Raw genomic sequence first — 17,736 nt, forward strand, 5'->3', positions numbered from 1 at the left:
AAACCTCAAATATGTATTTTAATGTTTTTGTTTCTTTCATGCATGTGTTTCTAACGCATTTATAATATTATTTCTTTGTTGCTTTGTATGTCCCTCCCCCACAGTGTAACCCCCGCTTTCACTATATTTGATGTCAGTATAACATGTGGAGGAGATGGGGACAAACAAGTCGTTTAAGGATTCAGGTGGACCTGTTGCAACAATGAGAAGTACAAAATGTCATGTCAAAACCAGCTTTACAATGTCGGGGGGGGGGGGGGAGGGAGGGGGGAGGCTGGGAAGGGAGGTGAAGGGTAAACAAAGGAGGAGGCTGCAATGCTTGGTAAGAAATGTATGCATTATCCTGCCCATGTAATTGTAACCCCTCTGTACAGTATGTTCTCAAATAAAATAAAATTAAATTTAAAAAAAATGAGGTTTATTTGCATTTTATTACTTTAACAAACTGCAAATAGGAGAAGGCAACCATCTTCAAAACCCACATACAGTAATAAAAAAAAGAAAAGTGGGAATGATCGTTTAAATGTAATGTAACTTAATTGGAATGAAAATGATTAAACTATCATATTTAAAGCAAACATTTTGAAGGACATATTGTACATCTGCTGAATTTGTGAAAGCAAGCAACTGCTTCAGAAGTTGAAATGGAAGAAGTTGGAACCAATAGGTAGAAAACCAGACCTACAGCTTCAATATTCTTACCAAGACACTTTCTCTTTTTTTATTTGAATTTGGTTATTTTATTTTAAAAATATATTTTTTTACTTTCTAATGAATAGCAGCATTCTTATTTAAACTTATTCCCACTATGACAACCACCGTAATAACTAGTGAAGTTCTTGTGAATTTATTTAAATTAACTTAACCTATAATAACAAGATAGGCTATTTGTCTTGCTTGCAACACCTTTATTATTTTTTATTCTATTTCATTTGTATATAAATTTAAGCTATGAGAATGTGTTGCCTTTCTGAAGTTCTTCTCATCTATAACATATAAAGACTTTTCCTCAGCCTTAGCCTCTCTCTAAAGAACAATAAATACATTTTCAAGTCTTTGTCATTCTTCTAACAGACCCTGTTAATAAAAATGTAATATAAACATTTTTTATACAACTAATACACCATTATGACTTACTGCCTGCTGCGAAGTGGCATATACCCACAATATCTGTCACACCCATGACCCAATTTATTTAGGAAAAGAATTACCATAAGGCAAAGCCATCCTTGGAAGTCAAAGAGAAGTATCACCACAAAGCTATCCTTGAAAGTCAAGCATCTCCTTTTTGGGTGTGAGATGGAGAAAATGTTGTTTCATAAGCCAAACATGTCATTTGGGCTGTGGTGCCCATCCTTAATTTGCAATGAGCATTGGAAAACTACACCCCAAGACTATGCAAGAGCAACAATCAAGGACAACTAGCAAGAGTCATAGCTCATGTCAGCAAGTCTTAATGACCACAGGATCTTCAGTTGAGCAACTGTTCTGGAATGTTCCATCTCTGGATCATTTAATGCTATGTGCTGCAATTAATTCTTACTTTCGCTTTAGACATTCCCACAAGATGTTATATCTTGTGTATGACAGATTGATATTTCATGTCAAATCTCAAAGCAGAAATAATTTTGTTTTTGTTTGTATTTTCTTCTTAATTCAATTGATCTGCCATCTGTATCTCAATCCACCAGGCTGCTGCCTTGTGTATTCAGTAAGTAAACTTCACAGCTCATGCAAAGGACCATGGGGGAAAAATCTGGCAAAGGCATCCAAGGCTTTCCCAAGGCATTCACAAACCCTCAGAGGGTGCCAACGGAGACAATTTAAATTAAGGTGATGACACTGAGGTCTCAGCAGTCCTAATTCACATCTGTGGCCTCTTGTGAGCATGACATTTCATTCAACAAATACTAATTGAATGTCCACTGAGTACATTGTATTGCTCAAAGGCTTATGAAATGAGAAGGCTGAGAAATATGTTATTTCGAGTCCTTTCCAGCTTTACAAGTTAGCAAAACCAAAAAACACGGAGACCAAGCAGTTTACATTTCTAAAGGTGACATCATGTTACATAAAGAAAAAGTGCAATATAAAAGTGACAGCTGTTAGAAGACGTTGAGGACACAATGCTTTGCATGCCACTGCTCTGGCCATGGAGATCTTCAATAGCAGTGTGCACCAGAATCCAGTGGATTATGGGTAGGGTCACACAATTTGCATTTCTCGCAGCCTTTTAGGAAATTTGGATGCTTCTATCTCAGGAATTGCATTCTGAGACTCAGAGTTCCATGGAAAACCATCAAAACCATTTTGCAGGAGGGAAAATGATAGAAATAATGTTTGGAGAAAGTTTACCTAGAGATAATGGGAAAGACCAACAAGAAGGGGTTGACAGATTTATTTTAGGCCTGAGAAGAGCAGTGGTCCAGGCTAGAAGACTGGGATTTCAGACTCAGCTTGATTAGTACAGAATGATTATAGGGTGACTTCAGCTCAAAAAACTTTTTTTGATGCATGAACTGGGGTTTTGAATGGGGATAACTTAACTCGGCTGGGCCTAAATATCTCCTAAGATAATAAAGAATCCTTTGGAAACCATAGCCAGCCTTACCTTGAATTTGTCCAGACTGGCCAGAGACAGTTTCTCTAGTTTCTCATAATACATAAATTCAAACTGTTTGATCTTCCCTTCAAAAGATCCACTTTGCTTTAGTGGTATAGGTCAGCCAATCAAGGGCTCTCAGCAACCACACCATACAGCCCAGTACTAGAGCCCAGTACTAGAGGAGTTATCTCAAGCCACACTGAATGCTTGTTTCTAAGGCATAGTCCTTTCTTGCTTTGCTCACCTGTTCTTAAAACTCAGTGTATATCAAAGTCCTTGTCTTCATTACTTAAGTATGCATTTGTTGCTTTGTCAGCCTGGGCCCTATGTCAATCTTTTCTCTCATATTTTAGTAAATCTACAGCTGTCTACAATCTACCCCACCCTTTTAGGAGATAAAAATGGGAAAGGGACAAGCCAGAAAATCTTAATAAGAATTGGTCTTATTTACTGCGCAAAGTGATTTTACTGCTCAGTAAAATGCATTGATAACTTTAGTATTCCTAGTTTTTTCTGCGTGTGTGTGTGTGTGTGTGTGTGTGTGTGTGTGTGTGTGTGTATAGCATATCCATTGTGGAAAATGTAGAAAAGCATATGGAGAAGAAAACACTTGTCATCTCTAGTCTTCTACAATCTTCTCCCCAGTCTCATAGGATCTGCTTTACTCTGTCATGTTTGGCCCAGGTCTGATGGAGTTACTCTGTCCCTGAGGTATGGATACCCCAAGAAGAAAGTGACAGTATTCTGTCTAAATCCTAGTTGGGTAGTTTAAGGGATTATGTGCACATTGCTCTGCTGACACTAAGTGGTCAGACTTCATGCCAGATGCTGGGAATACACAAATGAATGAAAACTGAACAAATATGGTCCAAGTTTCAAAGCTTTCAGTCCAGTTATGAAGTATCATAGGTAGGCCTTGCCTTCTTAAATTTAAACAAAAGCTCAGGAAAATTAATGTCAAAGTGAAATTCTTCATACTACTTACAAATAGGCCAGAATTTTTTATAATCAGTATGTATCATTTTAAAACTTACCTAAGAAGGGAAAAAGGCTTTATACCTGTTGTACTTTACTTGTTAGCACAGACAGAAAGACATTTCTAAAGTGTTTGTCACAGTGTAATACAATCTCCCTTGATTGCTGTCACAGGTGCTTTTTCCTCATTGAAATCTGTCACTAACAGAGGTTCCCGTATGTCAAAAAAGTGAAATGGGGAGAAGAATAAGAAAAAAGTTCTTTTTCTACCTTTGGGAATTGGGAGGAATAATAATAATATATAATATATAATAATAATAATATATGTATTTATAAAATTTTGTTTTTAGTACACACATGTTTTACATGTTTGCTTTTAATATAAACATCACCTTTCCCATTCCTTTTTTTCTTTCTGAGTATAAATGAAATACATACTAATTGGTAAAAATTTTAGAAAATGTAAAAATGTTTAAAGCGAAGAAAATACAGTGGCAATCACTTTTAATAGTTTATCTCCTTCCAGTGTTCTTTATTTTTCTGAGCCTGTCTATATGCACACATATATGAACATCTAACATACATATTAGCTGTCTGTATGTAATTTTGCATCCAATTGTATTTTTATTTTTTTTTTTTTTTTTTTTTTTGCCATCATGGGGCCTGAACTCTGGGCCTGGGCACTGTCCCTCAGCTCTTCAGCTCAAGGCTAGCGCTCTACCACTTGAGCCACAGTGCCTCTTATGACTTTTTTCTGCTTATGTGGTACTGAGGATTGAGCCCAGGACCTCATGCATGCAAGGCAAACACTCTACCATTGAGCCACCTTCTCACCCCCCAATTATATTTTTCTATTTGGCCAAAGCATATTCTTGAAAAATTAATTTTATTTGAAAATAGCAACAAGGTTAATCTCTTACTAATCTAAAAGTTTTAACCTTGTATAAGAGAACAGATCTGGTTCTTGTTTACTAAATCTCACCTTGAGAATATACAAAAGGAGAAAGAGAAAATAACGGATAATAACATCTTTAAATGGAAAATAAGATAAGCCTGAAAACCATATCCTTCTCCCTGAAGGGAGTTACGGTGAATTCAGAAGTAAAGTGATGTCCCCTTCTCCTTTCAGGCTTAATGGCAGCTCTGTAAAGTGTATAGAACATTACAGATTCTCATTCTGGAGGAATATAGGAATTACAAAAATAAGCAAAGTTCAAATTATTTTGAACAAAGATCAAAGAAAGTAATCTTGTTTAGCAACAGTGTTAAAAAAAAAAATCAAGGAAGTAGCCAGGTCCCTGTGCCTCATCCCAGTCTACTTTGGAAAGCTAGGATTGGGGGAATCAAGGTAAAAGGCCAACCCAGCCAGAGACTCCATCTCTACATAGTATCCTTACATAATTCTATCATCTACAGGAAGTCTAAGATTGGCAGATCAACTGTAAGGGGTAGCCCTAGGCAAGAAGCAAGAACTTAGTTATCTCAAAAGGCTGGCGGAATAGGTCAGACGGTAGAGCGTCAGCCTAGCAAGGCTAGGCTCTCAACTCTGAGTTTCAACCCTAGTACTACCAAAAAAGTTTTTAAAAATAAAAATTTTTAAAGTCTTTATTATATCAGTACGAGTCTGACAAGAGTCAATATGTGATCTTTTCTATAAAATATCAAGATAATTTTATGAAATGTATTTACATTAAGTTTATAGGTATCAAAACGTTTCTTATTTGCTTTGACTTTAAAAGATTTCAGTTTTTACTATTTATTATCTTGAACATAGCTTCACTGTTGATTTGCTCATAAAATCAGAACATAATCATTCCAATCACTTTCTTTTATGTTTTATCCTCTTAAAAATTGTACAGGATGAGTGAATAGGACTGTTTCTATCCTAGTTTCAGAAATTAGGTCATTAAGATTCTGGAAATACTAAGTGGTTGATAAGAGGTCACATAAAAAAGTCAAAGAACTGTGGTTAGAAACTTTTAAGTGCATCATTCTTCCCAGAAAATTCTACCCTAATCATCCTATATATAAATCTAACCTTCTATATTCCATCCTTATGAATTTCTTGCATTCTATCTCTCTCTGTCTCTGTCTCTGTCTCTGTCTCTCTGTCTCTCTCTTTCTCTGTGTGTCTCTCTCTGTCTCTCTCTCTCTCTCTCTGTCACACATACACACACACACACACACACACACACATATTTTAAGTGGAAATTGACTCTGAGTTGGCTCCTGAGGAGGGTGCCTGAGACTCTGGGAACTATAGAAATCATGTTCTATGACCAACAATAGATGAAGGAACTTGGTATATTTAGCCTGGAACGAGAAGATCAAGAGAAGAAGAGAGTTTCATTCAACCTTTGAAAGACTATCACATGGACAAGTGAGCAGACTTGCTCATGCTGCTCCAAATATCCAGGCAAGGACAATGGATAGAACTTCAAAAGAAACAAGTTCTTATACAATAAGAAATTTGCCTTTTGAAGCAATAGAACTGCTGTGCAGTGAAGAAAACTACTCTCTATAATATGACAAGTGACTCTGCACTGATATATTTAAGGAAAAACCGTCAGGAATGTTTTGGTAACTTTTTTGGTTCCCATACCAGGCATCAATATTTTCTTGGATCACTAATGAAACATATAATGCACAGAATGTGACAAGCCAAACTGCTATGAGCCAGGTGCAGCCAAAGTGTGTTTCCCAGATGATAAGCATCATTGGGGTAGGAGGTGGGCTCAGCTGACTCAGAGAGCTCCCAGGCCTCACAGAAGGAGCCTGAGAAACTTGGGCTTCACAAGCGCCTCAGGTGATTTATGTCATCATAGACGTTTATAAGAAAGACTTTTTCAAAACATTATTTCATTTAATCCTTAGAACAATCCTGTAAGTCAGATGAGAAAATTATGGTTCAGAGTTATTTAGCAGTAATGCTCAACAAAGCATAGATATTAAATGAGAGAGCAGGGATTCATAGCCAGGGTGTTCCATCTGGGGTCAGAGATCTACTAGATCCTGAAGGAAAGACACTAAGTCAGATCACAAGTAACTTGGAGGAAGGCACTATTAGATGCTCATGGGAATGGACATCATTCAATATCTAGGGCAATTGGTAGCAAGTATTCAATTCCCTTGTATGAAATGGCACATATATATGTATATATATATATGTATATATATATATACATATATATTGTATTGTCCTTGCCTGGATATATATATATATATATATACATATATATATATATATATATATATATAATGTTTGCAAATAACATATGAACATCCTGTTGTGTACTTGAAACCAGCTCTAGGTCACTTAAAATGCTGAAGACAACGTATAATGTTTGTAAGTTGCTCTTTTACTGCACTGCTGAGAGAGTAATGACAAGAGAAAAATGTTCATGTTCAATACAGAGACGAGTTATTTTCATGAAATATTTTGTATCCAAGCTTGGTTGATTCCACAGATACTGAACCCATAGTGTGTATTCATGATAGAATGTAGATAGAGGCTTGTGATTGGTAGTGTTAGGATTTAGGCAGGAATAATTATGAAAAGGGTATACTAAGCAAATAAATAATTCCAACATGGTTACAAAGAGAACAACATTTTAATGCACTTAGGAGAAGCAATTTGCATGCATACAATTAATGTGCTAATTTCAGTGATCTTTAGCTATTCATTAAAACAGGCCTGGCAGGTCCCATACTTGGGAACACTTTGTTAGTCATTTCCAGCTATTACTTTATGTACTCGAAAGTAATCAGCCATCTATAATTTAAGACTTTTCACTAATTAAATAGCCCTTTCACTAATTATGTCCAAATTAGAGAGGTTAGTGTGTGGATAAATATGTTTGTATTTGGTCCATGTATTCAAAGATGGTGATTTCTCCACGTGCAGCAAGAAGGTCCAAGAAGTGATTCAGTCTTTAACACAGAGTAGAGGGGAGTGTTGTGAAAATGAGCAAGAAAGACCTTTTTGACTTAAAATCTGAGCAGCAGAAGAAACGCACCCTCATTGAGATGGGTTTTGTGTTCAGTCCTGTAAAGCTAGAGAAGTCTGGATTTGTTGCTCTTCTGGGAATAATACAGGCATCATCTGTTTTTCCAGGCCTTTGCCTGAGAGATGAAATGGAATGAGGGTTCAGGAAGAAAAGGAGTTAAAGGTTGTGTTTGCAGGAATGTGTTTGCTGACATTGATCAATGAGTAATTTTGTGATTGTAGGTTTATTCACACCGAGGGTTCAAAAAACAGATCAATAATGAAGCAATGGTGCAGCTGCCAAAGGAAACGTGATTAATGAAAAATATGGTGGAGGTGCAATTTGCCACGTAGCATGAATGCTTCCTCATTCAGCACCCTGAAATTAATTTGCATCAGATAGAAAGAGAGCATTTCTTTGGAATGTGGTTGGAGCCAGGCAGAATCTCATCAAGGCCCATGCTTCAAAGAGCAGTTCCTCATGTCCATGGAAGCAAGTTTAAATTCTCTTGTGTAAAGTCGCTGTACGCAGTTCTACTGTTGCATTATGCATGATTCTGATGTGTTGTAACATGAGCAGTGTTCTAAAAGAGATTTCCAATTTTATTTTATGGATTATATTTTAATAATGCTATTCAGGTTAGTATTTTACTTTGGCTACAATAAATTGTTACATTTCCTTATACAGCATTTAATTCTGACAGCAGTACTGTAACCTTATATTGCATAAACAGAGATTTAACATCACTCTTAAAAAATCTTGCTCTTCAAACCAATGCTTTGTTCCATCATTTCCCTCATGCAAATTGGGTACATAATGATGAGTGTTAGGCAGATCCCAGCTCATTACACCTGGGAACTGATTAAGTACACAACAAACTGTGCTGCAAATGATGCTAAAATCTAAGACAGGTGAACATTCAAGTGGATTGTATGTGTCTCCTAGGGTAGAAACATTCAAGTCCTTAAATACTTGTAAATACAAATAAACTTGGAAAGGTTAAGCTTAGGTAATACTGAACACAAGCTAACAACTTTACTCTTCACTTTCTTGTGTCTTCCTCTTTATTATCTTTGGCAGAAACCAAGACTGTACTCCCCACGTTGACCCCTGCATCAAGAAAGGATTTGCAGGACTTTTAGCACCTTCAAGTGATCACGTTAAAGAACTTACACCCATAGTTCATGTATACCAAAGTCTTGGAGATTATTTTGGAATGCTGGTCTTCTGTTTATTTCAGTAAACAGTCATGAGTAGTATGTGAGCAAATGGACAGTATTCTTTCTAGATCTTATTCTTTTAAATCATCCAGACAAAGGCTACATGCATGCAACATAAAGGATAAAATTAAATGTTTTCAATTAACTTCTTACTTTGGTCCATAAAAAACACTAAGGATTAAGATAATTCTCTTTAAACATCTATTAGGAAGTCTGTGTATATTTATTGATAATAAACATGTATGTTTCTCTCCATGAAATGTCAAAGATAGATCCAAAAATGTACATTTATGAGTAAGATATATGGAGTGTGCAACACTCCATATGAAAAGTAACTATTATAAGTTGGCTGCTTTATATTCACTACCTACACATGCTTTGGACAGAGGTATCTAGATGAGCAGGCAGACTTTAGGGCTAAAATCTAGCTCAAGTTTTCTTTGCTAAGTCTGATAAGAGACAGGAGCAATGCTGGCTTTGAGAAATGAATAATATTCACTACTTGGAGCCCAGAATTCTCATGAAAACATTCTATGTGGCAGTATTAGTCCTATTCTCACTTCATACTCAATTCCAACTCCATTAAAAATGTTTTTAATTTAGTTTTGCTGTCAATTTAATTTTGATGTACAGAGGAGTTAAAATTACATAAGGTAATGAGTATATTTCTTGTCAAACATTGTTACCCCATCCCTCGTTTTTCTCACTTCCCCTCCCCCAATCCTTTTCCAAGTTGTAAAGTTCATTTCCAAAATATTGTCTTGTGAGTAGCAATGTTTTACAGGTGCACTACGAATTAGAAGTTTGTTTCTTGTACCATCAATACTGATTTGTCAACACTTGAAATTAGAGTTACTTGCCTTTAAATATCATGCTTCCAAGAAAGAAAGGGGGGGAGGAGAAGGAGGGAGGGAAAAATGGAGGACAACTCATATATTTCTTTTTTTTTTCTGTGTCTCCTTAGTTCCATTGTTTGTAGCATTGAGCTGACACTGAAACTGCAAAGCTAGCAAGTTCAGTAGAAGACAGTGAGCTATACTTTGTGTTAATTCACAGAAGCACTTTATGAAAGGTATGCTTTGGATAGAAGCATGAACAACAAGGTACTGGAGAGTGAAGTACAGAAGCTCCTAGGCTCTGATGGATTTTAGAACTACATGATTAAGCAGATTGCTAGAGATACACAGCAGTTTCGAACTGACTGAAAATTTGCATTTGTAACAAGTTTCCAGCTGATGATGCCACTCATCCAGGAACCACACTGGTATACCTTAAAAGATCAAGCAATTAAAAAAATTAAAATAAAGAAGAGGCCATTACTCTGCAAACGCGTCAGGAATTTTATGCCTCATTGTTCTCTCTGGACAAATGAAATGGCTTGCAGAAATATAATGGTATACCCAGTTTATTTACAACCAAACCATATTAAAGATTAAAAGAGCAACAGGGGAACACAGAGTACCAATATGACTTGGAATGTTAGTTGTCCTGCTTAATATTGTCATCTTTAGGAGAAGGTGCTGCTGGAAATGTCAGAGAGCAAATAATGGATTGAAGCCCTGCCCTGATAATTGCATATTTATTCTTATCCCCATACTCATTTTTCATATATGGACAGTCACAGTTAATCACCAAGCATTTCTCTCAAGCTTCTTCCTAAAGTGTGAAATGAATATCCCAATAAAGTATCTACCGGAGCATAACTGTTTTCCAGTTAAAGAAATATACATATACTATGAATTCCTTCCATAAAAATTTCCTTTGTGCTATAACACTGTTGTAAACCTTAACCCTATTTTGTCAGGACAACTGAAATCACAGAGGCTGGCAAGATCCTGTTACCCACCCCTTTCCACACACTGTCTACGGAATAACTTGATCCTGTCTGAGCAGGTAGTCAGCCTGTGTGATGGGAAAGGAGGTTACCCTTCATAATCCATGTGTCCCCTCCATAATCAATATGGCTACCGGCCACCAAAAAGATCGTACAAATCAATTCTGTTAATCTAGCCACAAAAAAACAAATCAAGAATAGTCTTAGCCTTCCTTTCCATTGCTATTGTTGTTTGATTCTTTCACTTGACTTCCTTTCAACTCATCCCTGGTTTTCAATATTAAAGAATCACGATTCTCCCACATTCTTACTAACATGAAAAAAAGCCCACAATGAGGCATATTTTATGTGAATAGTGTTAGGGGATATTCATAGCATTTAATTAGAGCTAATTTAAGAACATTTCTTAGTCTTCAGTACTAAATCCCTCCAGGGGAAGAGTGATGCAATTGTTTGATGTCTTTCACTCCATTGGTTGGCTCACCTTTGTAGTTGTTAGTTATGTCTGGCAAAAAGATAAAAAAAAAAATCAGACAGGTGGTCTTGTGTTGATTCCCACGGGAGCAGCCTTGTCCTGACAGTTTGATCATAGTACTAGAAATCAAGTTTTTCTGGCTCTGAACTACTGACAAGTCTGTCTCCCAGCTTTAAGGACAGTCTTGCTTGAAAAGCTGTTTTCTTTGATGTTGATGTCAGGTTAGCAGTGATCACACTGTAATGTCTGTATTTTCCTTCTTTATTAAGGCCACAGGTGGAAGGAAATTATCTAGTTTTCATGTGAGAACTAGTAATATTCCGAAAGGTTTTCTAAAAGGAAAAGACTACTGAAAAAAGTTTTAATTGAAAACTGATGTGATCATTTGAACTAAACCTAAAATTAAATAGATCATACCAGAAAAACTACATAGAGGTTATACCATGGGGGAAGAACATACAAGAGAAACAAAAAAAATCACACAGTACATTTAAATTAAAAACAATAGCAAGAAAGAAAAACAAAACACTTGTGTCTCTATCTTGGGGTTCATTTCACTTAACGTCATCTTATGTGGGAAATAAAATGCTGAAATAAGGATACAGGTTGACACATTGTAACAATGAGATGTATAAGACACTATGTTGAAAACAAACTACAACTTGGGCAGGGAGGGAAGGGATGGTAGGGGAAAAGCAAAAGAGGAGGTGACAATGCTCAATAGGAAATGTACTCATTACCTTACTCATGTAACTGTAACCCCTCTGTACAGTTCGTTCAACAATAAAAAACATATAAAAAGCACAAAAAAGATCTAAAAAAGAAAAACTACATAGAGGGCAAAGGTACCTTCTTGTGTATGATAAAATAGAGTCAGAATGGTAACAGTTGGAAGTACAGATTTTTGAAAAATCAGATTCGCAGTCAGGCTCATTCCTGTAATATTAGCTACTCAGGAGGCTGAGATCTGATAATTGACATTCAAAGCTAGCTTAGGCAAGAAAGTCCATGAGACTCCTATCTCCAATTAGTCACCTAAAAAAGCCAAAAGTGAGCTGTGACTCAAGTGGTAGAGTGCTAACCTTGAGCAAAAGAAACTCAGGGACATTGCCCAGGTCCTGAGTTCAAGCCCCAGAATTGGTGCACTTGCACAACACACACACACACACACACACACACACATACACACACACACACACAAATCAGATTAGACACTTCACTTCAAATTATATTCTCATAGAACTTTTCCTCGCTACCCACTTTTGAAATGATAACAAGAGAATATAACTATAATGTATGAGATGACTCTTCAGGCAGAACCAAAAGTCTTTTAATGAGAGATTATGCATTTTAAAACCTGCCAGTCTCTTCAACTTCTACCAGTGGAGGCACCAATTAGCTGTGGAGAAAACAATTTTTAATTAAGTAGCTATAAGAAAAGTAGCATCCATTTTTCTGAGGTAAAGTACAACAAGGAGCTGTTCAACCCTGCATGCCATGAATCCGGATCTCTAAGGATGTGGTGATGAGTATGGGAAATTTTCCTAAAATAATTCCTCAAAGGGAAGTGTTGAAATACCTCACCCTGATTCCTTCTGAAACTGTACATTATTTGACCACTTCTAGTTGGCTGAAGTATTTGAGGCAGATGTGGTTGAGATCAGCTGGAAGATTAGGATCCTCTACTGTAAATTGCTCAGAGAAAATTTAAAGAACAGTTCTCCAATAGAGAGTAAGGCTTCACACTAGATCTTGGTTGTCTAAGGCAGTGATTATTTCTGAAGTAAACTTGTCCAAACCAACCATACTGATACAATGAGTTTGACTCAGAAGAACAACAAAAATTGAGATGTATGTGTATGTGTGTGTGTGTTATTATGTTTATATAAATCTAAGATATGAATCCTTTTGTCTAATGGCATGGAGTGACCATGACATTGGCCCTGAAGACTTCCTCTCACTATTTGGACTGAATTTCAATGAGGTGCTTTGGGAGACAGCATCGTTTTCAATAGCCTAGACTACCTAGTGAAGCCAGAGACTATAGACAAGCAATCATCTAATTTCCACTTAATGGGATTTGATTATAATCCTAACTAACTTCAGGACCTAACACAGTTCACTGGGTTATTGAGATTGGCCAAGGGCAGAAGTACTCTGAAAATATACAGATGAATTTGCCAGATCATGTTAAATTGTATGTTTAGGAGATATGACCCTACTTTTTCTGAGGATAATAACTTCTAATAAATCTCTCTAAACATCACCTAAAACCTATTCAAACTATATCATATCGCTAGTACTGAAAAAAATACCTTATATGCCAGACTCTTATGACAAGCAAATTAATATTTATCATGTCTTATTCTTTTGCTTTGACAAAAATCTCACACAGTTATTGTCTGTACAGCAAGGATTTAGACTCAGTCCCACATTAACAAAAATAGTTTATCGACTTAGAAGAAAATGTTAATACTAACAATTTCAAAACTCAAATGCTATTATGGAAATGTCTTAGTAAAAGGAATAATAATTAGCTGAATCCCTGCTCACTTAAGGGTTAGTTACCTAATCTTTTAAAACCAATCCCCTAAGGATAATATTGATTTATTAGAAGAAATGAGTGTCGTTCCATATAAATTACATTTTCAGAGGATAATTTCTAACAAATTCTGAGAAAGAACAATCAATTATGTTGTCAATACATTTAACATTTTACCTTTCTACATGCTTAATACTGTACCCAACCCTTATAGACTTTATCTTCATTGCTTTCAGATAGCCTTATAGGCCTTAAGATTTGAATCAAATTGAAGTTTAATATGCTGAGTTGAGAAGTTTATTTCTATAATAACACAATAATATAAGTAAAATGTACTTAACCTTTCATGTCTTCATTTCTGTTACTGGTCCCAATGTGGCCCAGTCACACAATAAAAGCCAAAAGTCATGTCACTTTGACACTTTACTAATTAATTAATTAATTTTCCTACAGCCTTGGGGAAGTTTTTCTTTCTTGATCAGTTGTCTTAGGACTACAAATTCTACTAGTGATCACCACCACACAATATTCCAAGACTCCTAACTAGCCTATCTTTAGTCTTCCCTTGCTGAGCTATCCCCTACACTCTAAAGACTGATGTTGAATATATTTACTGACTGTACTTTGCTCGTAAACATTTTAGGGGTTCTTCATTTGATGCAAATGTTCCTCATTATGTGCCCACATCCCAATAAACCCATCCATCATAAATGGAAAGTATCCTAAGTGGAAAATGCACTAAATACATCCAACTTTCCTAAAATGGGCATTTAATCTAACTTACTCAGAATTATTACATTAGCCTGTAGTTGAGCAAAATCATCTGACATCAGGGCTGGGAAGGTGGCTCAGTGGTAGAGCACTTGCCTTGCATGCCTGAGGCTCTGGGTTCAATTCTTCAGCACCACATAAGCAAAAAGAAAAAAGTGGGAAGTGGCGCTGTGGCTCAAGTGGTAGAGCGCTAGCCTTGAGCTGAAGAGCTGAGGGACAGCGCCCAGGCCCAGAGTTCAGGCCCCACAACTGGACCCAAAAAAAAAAAAATCATCTGACATCATCTAGCACACAGTTTTTTTTAAATAAAGTATTGAGCTCTCTTGTAGATACATAAATAGGCATTTTGTAGATGGAATGAAAGCCATAAAAGACAATGTCCTAAAAATACTGGCAACACAGTTCACCATTTAGTTAATTTCTGACCTTCATGATTATTTGGCCAACTGGTAACCACAACTAGTTGCTGCTGTTTTGCAGTACTAGAGAACTTAGTTCCAAATACCACACACTTGCTGCTTCGTGATAATTTAGCTCTTCTGTTTACTTTTATGTTGATGCAACAATATTCACATCCAGAAGAAACTATAGTCAAATTTTGACTTTAATCTTTTCTTGGGTGAGTTATAAGGGACAAGATCTCTGCAATGCTAAACAACACAATGAGCTACCCACAGTGAACCTCCCATTCAACCATGGCTACATAAATGAGACTCTATACTAACTGTGTCACAGACTTTAGAGAATACTGTATTCAATAATGTACACCTTGTCATAGAATAAGCTTGTATTAGATGATTTTTGTCCAATGACAGGCTAATGTCATCAAGCATGTTTAAAGTAGGCTAGGCTGTTTGGTAGGTTAGATTCATTTTGATTTGTGATATTTTCAATTACAATGCATATATATTCCTGAATAACCCTGAAGTTACTGTATAGTCAAAAAAAAGACTAACATGACAATTGATAAATGTCGACTGAGACATAATTACCATAAAGTGAGTTTTTTTTTTTTTTTACTAAATCTTTAACTTAGAACTCCAAAGAATTCACAATTGCACCTCATTCTATTTCCATTCCTTCCACTGCTTCTGCCCTAACCCCCCCCCCCCTTTGCTCCATAGTAAATTCTACTCTTACCCTAAAAACACATTGTATTTTCCTGTCCTGAATTTTTACTTCACTTCTCTAACATATAGTTCCCTCCTCTTACTATCTATCAATATTCACTTTTTCTGTCTTTCAGAGTTTAGCATAGATTGCATTCCTTATAGAAAACTGCTCTGGTCATCTCAAATAAAATAAATAAGCCAACTTAAATGTCAGGTATTTCTTGGCACAAAATTCTTTCATGGAGTTCTAGTACCCTTTCCAAGAGTTACATACATATGTACATATCTCCTCGATAGAAAAATGGAAAGGAATGTGTGTATATGTTTCTGCAAAATGTAGTTCTGATTTATACGCTTTAGGATTTGTTTCAATGGCACTAAAAGAAATAAAGTGTAGTAATAGCAGCAGATTGCAACTAGTCAGGTCAAATTTAGTTTCTATTTTAGATGTTACTTAAACAAAAGAGCTCATTCCCCATATCCCTGAGGTGAGTTAACTCTCTAGTGGCTAAATCAGTTTTGTTCTTCCCAATTTACAGCCTGTAATTGGCATAATCATTCAGTGTCTATAGATGTACTAAAAGTCACCATCTGACTTTGTGACTCAGACAGATTTTACTGCTCATACCAAAGTAAAAAAGATTCTTTGATGGCCAGTGACATACTTTAAGCTGACAAATGACTTCCTTGTAATCCCTGGCATCTCTCACACCTAGCCTATTAGTAAGTGGCAGCTCTAAGGGATGTTGAAATTTGAAGCATAGAGAGGGAGGGAGAGAAGGTGGCAGGGAGGGAGGAAGAGAGAGAGAGAGAGAGAGAGAGAGAGAGAGAGCAGCACCAGTCACTTAAATACTGACAGGCCAGAGGAAGAATGGATTTTTAAATTAGCCATTTTGAGATACAGAATTCTGTTATTAAGATTTTTTAAAAAGCTAAGCCCAATAGTTTTCCTATGTGCCAGGTTTCAATGCTACGGAGAAGGTTTTACCTGTGGCTCAGATGGTGGCTATTTGCCTCCAATTAAATGGGTTAACATCTTGAACTTCATAATTCATAATGCTCAGATGAAGTATTATGAATTCTGCCACAAATGGTTAATTAGCAGGGCCTCCACAAACGGGATTCAAACTTTGGAGATGCAGTGAATTAGAAATGTGGTGGGCTAGTCTATTTGCCCTCTTGAACAGCTGGATTATTCTTCCTATCAAAAGGAGTCAGGCCAAAGTCACAGTTGACAGAGCTAGCTTGATTTTTTTTTCACTCAAGGATATGTAACTGGACACCAAGGAAACAGAAGACTATGAACAAAATCTAAAAGATATTCTGGTGTAAGTTCCTACTACTTTGAAAACATTTGTAAGTAAGAAGAGTTTGACTTTCAAGTCAATTTCAGGAAAAGGCTACTAATGTTTTCCTCTTTTTAAATGGGAACCGTAGTCTTAAAGAAATGAGGTAACTGCCTAAGGTTAGAAGCTAGTAAGTGAGGGCCTGGAAATATGAATCCAAATTGTGAATTTCCAGACTGAGAGATAACATACGTTATATAGGCTACTTGCATGTACAAGGATATAGAAAAGATCTTTATCTATTTATTTTTTGGTGCTGGTCCTCAGAGTTGAACTGAGCACCCGGATGCTTTATTGCTTAAGGCTAGCACTCTACCACTTGATCCACAGCTCTACTTCCTGCTTTTTGCTAGTTAATTGAAGAGTCTCATGGACTTTCCTGTCTGGGTTGGGTTCAAACTGTGGTCCTCAGATCTCAGCTTTCTGAGTAGCTAGGAATACAAGGTGTGAGCCACTAGCACCCACCTAAAAGAGATTTTTTTTAAATAAATACAAAGTCTATTCCAACAAAGTCTAGAAATACTGTGGCTGTTTAGCTTTAGCTGAGCATCCATTTAGGCTAGATAGACATCAGGACCTCATGCTTTAGAATGAGCCCAAGAACTTCCATACCCTAGGACAGAACATCCCAGGTCTGGTAGCATGATATACAGCCAAATAGTTTGAAGCAGACTGATAACTCCTGCAGTTGCTACCACATTGTCTTTGAAACTTCATGCTTCATAGAAGTCAGCTGCCACATGTGCAGAATTCTTATTTCCTTCCTGCAGACAGAGGAAGAATGAGATAGTATCCAGGTCTCAGCATCTTAGGAATGTTAAAGGCCCAATATTGGTACTTTGCAGGCTTTGAGTGCTTCCTGGTTTTTTT

Source organism: Dipodomys spectabilis, unplaced genomic scaffold, assembly GCF_019054845.1.
Source record: "Dipodomys spectabilis isolate Male_0828 unplaced genomic scaffold, ASM1905484v1 ptg000032l, whole genome shotgun sequence".
NCBI classification, from domain to species: Eukaryota; Metazoa; Chordata; class Mammalia; order Rodentia; family Heteromyidae; genus Dipodomys; species Dipodomys spectabilis.